A 9,596-nucleotide genomic window follows, 5' to 3' on the forward strand; every position below is an offset into this window, starting at 1 on the left:
AACAAAGAGTGTTTTTTTCCACAAAGAAACAAAAATATGTATCTAATCATCGATTTCACAGAATGTAACTGATCTTCAGCAGTTTGAAATTGCTGAATATTACATTTTCAGTAATAACTTGGCAGACTTCCATTGCAAATATAGTTTGTTTCCTTCTGAGACTTTACACAAAATTTGGCTCAACATTGCTGTTCTCATTCTCTTATAAAATCATTCATTTTTAAAGAGTTACAAATAGCATAATCTCATTGATTAATATTAGCCTAGATAGTTGACAAATGTTTATATATAAAAAAGCAAGCTAAATAGTTGGCTATAGTTCCTAACACAGCATCATACCCAGTTTGTTGTATTGTCTCAGGTGGTCTGGCTGTTTAATACTATTTTTGGAAGGTGAGACCTAGGGTAAAGAGTCCAGGAAGTTCAGTATTTTTAAAAGGTGGTTTCTTTAGGCTTCTAACCATTTGGGCTTTATAAGAGTGATAATCTTTTACTGTGTTCATTGTACACTGTGACATGATTGTAAAATGACTACTTTGATTCTGGAGACTAATATGATCAGGATTTCAGTGCAATCTGGGACCTTTTCCTTTCTTTTTGCTTTGAAACAAGGGTTTCCTTCCTTGTTCTCATTGACTTTGGGAAAGTGAGAGCATCAACAAAGTGGGAGAAATTAATACTTTAAACTTCAGGAAATATCAACTTTTCTGCAACAAAGAATTTTAAAGAGGTGACTCAAAGGATTCTTCTGAATAATATGACACGTTTAACCAATTAGAGGATGTGTATTTTTTTGTTTTTAATGTACTATGTTGTTGGTTTTGGGTTATATCCTGCAACTAAATTGTTGAGCTGTTGCTACGCTTACATAAATGTTCATTGCTGAGATTGCTGTTATTTTCTCACTAAGTCATCCAGATAGTTTCCCAAGTTCAGTGATTTTGTTCTGAAGGATTCAACCATCTGTATATACCTGTCTTCACCTGAATCTTGTTCTAACTGACACATAAATTATTTAAACCTATGACTGTCTACGGTTTTTAAAAAATTTTAGATAAAATTTTACATTTCTTACATTTCTGAGGCACATAGACAAATTATGATCTGCAATGTTTCTCTGCATGTATTGGCAGAATTGTGCTATTATGATATTCGTATTATTCCCCTTAAATAATGCATTCCCTGTTTTCTCGTTTTCCTATCTTTTAAATCATAAGACATGGGCTTGAACGTTGTAAAGTCTGTTTAAGCAACCACGCATGTAAGTCTGCAGAGAGATAGGGGAGATGAGAGATTGATTGCTTACCTGGCAAATTTCAAGCGACCATCTGTTCAGTTGCATAACTTTCTTGCCTTCTCTGAACAGTACCAACCTTTCTCAGAGGTGTTGAAGGAGGTAATTTCAAGATATTGAATTGGGATAAATGGGACTACTTTTAGATATCTTTTCATTACATATGAATATGAAAGTATGCTGGTGATAGCCAAAAGCAAAAACCAGCATTAATACTATAGCTGACTCAATTCTAGTCATCTACTTTGATACACAGTAGGAATTAATACTCTTATTAGGCTTCTAATTTTATTCAGTTGCAATCTCGTTGCTTGGTGGCTTTGATGCATAGAATAACAATTATGAAAAAATAAACTAAACCAAAAATTATAGTAATAGTCATTGGACTTGAGACAATCACTCTGTCCCAGATCTCAACTCTATTTTTTTCCCTTGGCATCAGTGAAGTTAGGAAAATACCCTAATTAGTTCTCTTCAGGAATACAGTGAAACATTTTAGATTATAAAGTTTTGAATTTTTGCAATTGGATTAATTTTAATGAATTCATTTGGATCAAAGGAAGTTTTGGATAGCTTTCTGTTGCATCCATCCAGCTAACAATCTCATGCCTACAAATCACATTTGTTTTGCTTCCTGCAGTAGTCCCACATAACTATTCTCAGAAAAGTAGCTATCAATAGACAACTACAGTTAAATATGTATTTAGATTTAGATTAAGCATAGATTTGTCTCTAGAGAATCTTATTCTGATTATTTTAATTGACAACTAAACATTTTCTACTTGTTTGTGAAATAATTTGCATGTAAAGTGATGGTAAGTTTGTATATATTAGATTGTGAATGATTGATTTTGATTTATTTGTATTTATATTTGGCTGGAGCTAAAGAAATAAAAGAGGGTGCGATGGCTCAGCGTTAAAGACACTGAGCTTGTCAGCTGGAAAGCTGGCACCCTGGGTTTAACACCCTGTGTGCCACGCAATAGGATGAGCTTCAGTTACTTGCCCCATGAAAGCATGCAAATGCAAGTAGATAATAGTGGGAAGATAACAGTGTTCCATGCACCTCGGTGCATAGTCATGGTGGCCATATGACTACAGAAATGTCTTCGGACAACACTAGCTCCCTTGGCTAAGAAACAGAGATGAGCACTGCTCCCTAGAGTTGGACACGACTGGATGGGAAACGTTTAAAGAAATAAATTTCAGTCTGAATCAATAGCTGAGATCTCCATAACCTGTTTAAAGACTTGGACACTTGGGTGGCTTGGGTGAGGTGGAGTTTGGTCTTTTGTCGGATCAGAAACGTTGCAACATGAGAGTGAAAACTTATTTAATGTAGCTGTAGCTGCTCAGGTCTTCCAAGGATTGTCTCACAGAAGAAAGAAAAGAAAAATTCTCTGCTGGGATTGCATCTTGAAAGTCACAAACCTGCACAAAAATAGATTTCATCTGAACTTTTAAGAGTGACCCAGTTGCGATGCAACACACACTGTCCCAAAATACATGAGGCTGAAACATTTGGGCCCATTTTTCAAGGTGAGGAATGTAAGGGATGAATTAGATACCTTAATCCTTATAGAGATTTGAATCTGATTACTCATTTATAGTTATAGTTTATTTGATTTGTATACCGCCCTACTCCCGAAGGACTCAGGGCGGTGAACAGCCACAAGATAAAAAACATAAATACAAAATTTAAAACTGAATAAAATTGAATTAAACAATTTGGCCAAAGACAGATTTAAAACGCCCCAATAAATTAAGAATGAATTAAAATTTGCATTTTAAAAAGGGAAAAAAATTAGGCCAGGCCAGCCTGATGGAATAAAAAGGTCTTGAGAGCGCAGCGGAAGGTGCGTAGATCCGGGATCCTCCGTATCTCCGGGGGGGAGCTCATTCCAGATAGTAGGTGCCCCCACAGAGAAGGGTCTCCCCCTGGGGGCCGCCAGTCGACATTGTTTGGCCGATGGCACCTGGAGGAGCCCCTCTCTATGAGCGCGTATCGGCCGGTGGGAGGCTACTGGTGGCAGCAGGCGGTCCCGTAGGTAACCAAGTCCTAAGCCATGGAGCGCTCTATAGGTGGTAACCAAGACCTTGAAGCACACATGGAAGACCACCGGGAGCCAGTGCAGCTCGCGCAGGAAGCGCTACATGTGGACGCCATGTCACTCCCATAACCACCTGCGCGGCCGCACTCTGCGCTCGTTGGAGCCTCTGGGTGCTCCTCAAGGGGAGCCCCATGTAGAGAGCATTGCAGTAGTCCAGGCGGGAAGTGACGAGGGCATGAGTGATTGTGTGTAAGGAGTCCCGATCCAGAAAGGGATGCAACTGGCGAATCAGGCGAACCTGATGAAAAATCCTCCTGGTCACGGCCGTCAAGTGCTCTTCTAAAGACAGCCGTGAATCCAGGAGGACGCCCAAGTTGCAAGCCCTCTCCGTGGGGGCCAGCGTTTCGCCCCCAATTGTCAGTGATGGCACCAACTGACTATATTGGGACGTCAGAAACCACAGCCACTCGGTCTTGGATGGGTTGAGCCTGAGCCTGTTTCTCCCCATCCAGATCCGCACGGCCTCCAGGCACCAGGACATCACTTCAAGGGCATCGTTAGGGTGGTCCGGGATGAAGATGTACAGCTGAGTATCATCAGCGTACTGATGGTACTTCACCCCGAAACCACGGATGATCTCGCCCAGCGGCTTTACATAAATGTTGAACAGAAGGGGCAAGAGGACCGACCCTTGTGGCACCCCACATATTTGAAGAGGCAAAGTTTTTATCTATAAACAATACAAAAAGATAACAAAAAACCCAATCTAGTTTATGAGACTTGGTAGTCTCATAAACTAGATTGGGTTTTTTGTTATCTTTTTGTATTGTTTATAGATAAAAACTTTGCCTCTTAAAACCTCCCATCCCCAAAGCTAACAAAATTCCACTTCCCACTACTACATTTTTTTGAAAGTTGTAGTGTTTCGCTTTTATCGGCAGAGGGAGCTGTAATGCTGAGAAACATTTCAGTATCTCACATAAATGAGAGAAATGAATGATAGCAGCTCCTGGCCCACTTTAAGCTTGGAAGCTCTGCAGTGTCAAACTTGGCTAATACTTGAACGGAGGACCATCCAAAACACCCCAGAAGATAGCAATAGCAAAACATTTGCATAGCTAAAAAATTACACGAATGTGGCCAACCAATCAAGAACTCATTATAATAATCTATAAAGATTGAAAACATCCTGAATGCCTTTTCATTCTGCTGCTGTGCCTCAAGACTTTTCTATGCTTGAAACTGCCTAATGGCTGAATTCATTCCTAATATCTTTTCTATCTTTGCTTTTTTATTTAATTTGGAACACAAGTATATATTTTTACAAGGTATTTAGTGCAATACATTTTTCTGCTTCGTCACTAAACTTCCAAATTGGAACATATTAGAACAATTTATTGGTTCCATTAATGCATCTCATTCAGAACAGATTCTCTCATATACTCAACCTGCTGCTTTCCAGTTCTCAGAAACTCCATTTAATATGTCCCCCATGGGAATTTTGTGTATCACAGCCAGAGGTGGGTTTCAGCAGGTTCTGACCAGTTCTGGAAAACCGGTAGTGGAAATTTTGAGTAGTTGGGAGAACCAGTAATAAAAATTCTGACTGGCCCCATCTCCATCTATTTTCTGCCTCCCAAGTTCCAGCTGATTGGGAGGAAATGGGGATTTTGCAGTAACCTTCCCCTGGAATAGGGAGGGAATGGAGATTTTACAGTATCCTTCCCCTGCCACGCCCACCAAGCCATGCCCACAGAACCGGTAGTAAAAATTTTTGAAACCCACCACTGATCACAGTGCTAACATACTATCATGTTGGGGAAGGTGGCACCTAAAGCTCTGGAGAGAATAATCAGGACTGGCCAGAAGGAGATTTGGGGATCTGTTTTTGGAACATTTTAAGCTTGAGCTCAACAGTCTGGAACAATTTTTGTTTTCCAGGCTGGTTGGTGTTTGTTGGTTACCATCAGCAGCTGCATACAAATGAGGCTTTTGGGTGGAGGCCTCTCCTCTCTCTTGCTTGTTCTGGAGCCCTTTCCAGAACATGATGAGACTTTGCGGTTGGGCTGGTGCTTCTTTGCTCCCCTGGTCAGTGACCGTCTATCTTTTTACTGGAAGTCTGCTAGGATCTGTCAGGTTGGGCCTCTTCATGAAAATCTAGCAGAATGCTGGCCAATGGGCTTCCTGAACTCTTGGCACGAGACCAAGATTTGTCTTGACCTGGACATCAAACTCAGTTCAGTGGGATTGGCAACGTCTCAGTGGAAAATTGGACATCTGTAGTATCGTTTTGCAAGTCTCTGTATGAAAATGAAATATACTGCTGATACACAGCATTAAGTCCTGAGGGAAGGAATACTTTTAGAGAGATCAGTTTTGGAATACTGTTATTATTGTGTTTCTGGCAAATAAAAAAAGAGCTGTCTAAAACACAAAATGTCAAGACCTGGTCGAAGGATGACAGTTTATATGGAAACTGACTTCTTCAGCTTTCTTTCAAGAAAATTCATGAGAAAAAAAATGCAGGTTTGTTTACCGTCCCAACTTGGTGTTATCTAATGCAGTTTCAAACTGGCTTATTCTGAAGGAAATCGGGACAACTAGAGACTTTTCCACACCGCTTGACTCGCATGCATAAATCAGCTAGAAATGAAACTGGCCCTCAGATTTTAGCCCCTTCCTCCATGGCATCTGGGGAATTGTGGGAGGTGAAGGCCACACAACTTAAAGTAGCTGAGGTTGAGAAATTCTGATCTAGGACACCCTGCAGTTGGAACACTTCAGTTACAACAATCTGCAGAACAGTCAATCCAACCAACCACCCAACCAGATTTATGCCAAGAAACCTTGCTTTGCCAGAACAGCCATGTTAAATATGAACCTTTGTTTTGCTTTGGTACAATTTTTAAAGAGCATAAAGATCCCCCTCCCTTTGACCTATTTTCTTTCCTTTTTCCTTTCATAGCCTTTCAGATTGATACAAGATGCTGAAGAAAACTGCCAGTAACTAATTAAAAGTTGACACAAGCTAACCACAAACAATTACTCAGACAGGCAAAGAAATTAGAAAAAGATAACAGAGCTATTCCATGTATGTAGACTTTTGGAGGATCCACATTATCTGGAGCCTTATCTGAGTTTGGATTCAGGCTTTATTATCCAATTGAAACTGTATTGGTTGCTGTTTGATAACTTCTGGTGAGATTAGGATAGGCCAGGGGTGTCAAACTCGCATTGTCACGGCATCGTCATGTGACGTATCATGACTCCCACCCTTCTTTAAACCGGGTGTGGGCATGGCCAGCATGTGAGGCATCTGGTTCGTGAGCTATGAGTGTGACAGCTCTGGGATAGGGGGAATGTGACCTTTCTGGTCTTGCTTGCTTTATATTGGCATTTGATCTTATAGAATAGAATTGAATTCTTTATTGGCCAAGTGTGATTGGACACACAAGGAATTTGTCTTGGTGCATACGCTCTCAGTGTACATAAAAGAAAAGATACGTTCATCAAGAATCATAAGGTACAACACTTAATGATAGTCACAGAGTACAAATAAGCAATCGGGAAACAATATCAATATAAATCATAAGGATACAAGCAACAAAGTTACAGTCATACAGTCCTAAGTGGGAGGAGATGGGTGGTGGGAACGATGAGAAGATTAATAGTAGTGCAGACTTAGTAAATAGTTTGACAGTGTGGAGGGAATTATTTGTTTAGCAGAGTGATGGCGTTCGGGAAAAAACTGTTCTTGTGTCTAGTTGTTCTGGTGTGCAGTGCTCTATAGCGTCGTTTTGAGGGTAGGAGTTGAAACAGTTTATGTGCAGGATGCGAAGGGTCTGTAAATATTTTCACAGCCCTCTTTTTGACTTGTGCAGTATACAGGTCCTCAATGGAAGGCAGGTTGGTAGCAGTTGTTTTTATTGGTCTTGGTATCCTGTTGGACCAGTTGCAAGTGTTGGGAGTGTGTGGGTATTGTGTTGTTTCAAATGGTGATGGGTGGGAAAAGGGCAAATGGTGGTTATTCACTTATGGGGTGCTGTGGAGCTTGGATCCTCCTCTGTTACATGAGCTTCCATGTTTGACTTAATGTTGCTCAGCATGGGATGAGTTATCATCAGTATGTAGATGACATATATCAATTGCCTCTGGTTTAATAGGTGAGGTAGAGATGCTGACCTCTATCTCTACAATATTATATCAAAGTCAGGATGGGAAGGAGCAGAGTAAAACTGAATAGTAGGTACCAAAGCCCTCCGATTATCATGATATAACGTATTTGGTTCTGGATGAAGTTATGTTCCCCCATGCAGAGCTGCCTCACAATTTGAGGGTTTTTTCTAGATTCATGGTTCCTGCTCAAGCACTATGTAGAGGCTGTGACTAGAGAAGCTTTCACATAACTACATCCGGTGCACCAATTGTGACTCTTCCTGGAACAGGAAGCACTATGTATGTTCACTTAGAACTTTGTCTTTATAATTGGGATATTACAATTTGTTCTATGCAGGGCTGTCCTTGAAGGCCAAGCACAAACAAATTGGTTCAGCATGTATCCAAGAGATTCTAGTATCATGAAACTATATTGGCTGTCTTGCAGCAAATAACTTTAAGTCTATTTACTCATGTCTCCTCTGGATCCTAATGAATTAACTAAATGTCTTCGTTCCTTCCTTGTCTCCTACAGTGGCTGAGTCAGTGTGTGGACATGTCAACTTTAGGCTATAATCTTCAAATGCAAAGCCCTGCCCTTTGCATTTGGATGAGTGAAAGCAACATGATGACTCAACCATGGGTACATTTGTATTGCCTAGTGATAAGGTTGGTCTATAGGTGTAGGAAAGAACTGAATGGAAACAGACCTGGGAGATGAGGTCCAGAGGAACTAAGAGAGCAGCAATCCAAGTTAGCATATTGCAGACTTAAATAGCTTTTCTATAGTATTTTGCTTGCTGTGATGAACCCAGTGGATATATATATATGAGAAAGAGGGAAAAATACTTTGTTTGTTCAACCCACTCTTCCCTTCATCCTTGATTTCTGACTGCAAGAGCTTGGCTCACAGTTTCAGTTGCTACCATCCCAGTGGTGGCTTCCCAGTCACAAAGTAAGTTCACTCTAACATCTTTATTCAATATTGTATCACACAGCTCCAACCTTTGCAATGAACCTGTGCAGGCATCTTAGTTGCACAGACTCTGCATTTCACCTGCTACAGCCATATCCTCTTGCTTCAATTAGTATTTACACTGAATGGCTCCTTGTGGTCTGGGAGTGTAGCGGAAGTGAATTTTTAGAACATTACTTAGATGTCAGAATCAGGCTTGTCAGCAGCCCCAACAGCTGCAGAACTGTTGACCTTGGCTAGGGATAACGGATTAAATGAAAACCCCCAAAGTCTTGGACTGGGCCCCGGCCTCTCCTTTTATGCAATGGCTTCTCTTCCTACTGAGTCAGCAGCAGCCAGGGAATCCTTGGCTGACTGTGAGGTAACGCAAGGCTGATGGATCGTACAATCCATTTCCTCATATGTGAAAAGGTAAAGGTTCCCCTCACACATATGTGCTAGTCACTCCCGACTCTAGGGGGCAGTGCTCATCTCTGTTTCAAAGCCGAAGAGGCAGCGCTGTCCGAAGACGTCTCCATGGTCATGTGGCCGGCATGACTAAAGACCAAAGGCGCACAGAATGCTGTTACCTTCCCACCAAAGGTAGTCCCTATTTTTCTACTTGCATTTTTTACGTGCTTTCAAACTGCTAGGTTGGCAGAAGCTGGGACAAGTAACGGGAGCTCACTCTGTTTCGCGGCACTAGGGATTCGAACTGCTGACTTTCCAATCAACAAGCTCAGCGTCTTAGCCACTGAGCCACTGACATAAATCGTGTCCTTAATATCTGTATATCAGAATAACAATGGTTGGGTAATACTGGAAGATTCTGTAAATCAGAAGTGAGCAAATGGCTTTTATTCAGAACTTGGTGAAGTTCAAAGTTGATTTTTTTATTTAATAGTCAAGGAGTGGACAACCTAGTTGTTCTTGATCTTCTTATTGATCTTGTGCAGTAATGCCAATATGGATCTAACCGTGGGCAAAGTTTGGAGAGAGTGGGTACAGGTTCTGTTAATGTTCTGATTTATTTTAGGAATACCTTGGCATGTTTGGAAGAACTTTTAAGAATTCAATGGGCTGCACACATACAACAGAGTCTGGAGGCACTCTACACTACTGCAAATCACAAAATTAGCTG

Source organism: Pituophis catenifer, unplaced genomic scaffold (genome assembly GCF_029215685.1).
Source record: "Pituophis catenifer annectens isolate HBS135680 unplaced genomic scaffold, rPitCat1.0.hap2 SCAF_1, whole genome shotgun sequence".
In the NCBI taxonomy this organism is placed as follows: domain Eukaryota; kingdom Metazoa; phylum Chordata; class Lepidosauria; order Squamata; family Colubridae; genus Pituophis; species Pituophis catenifer.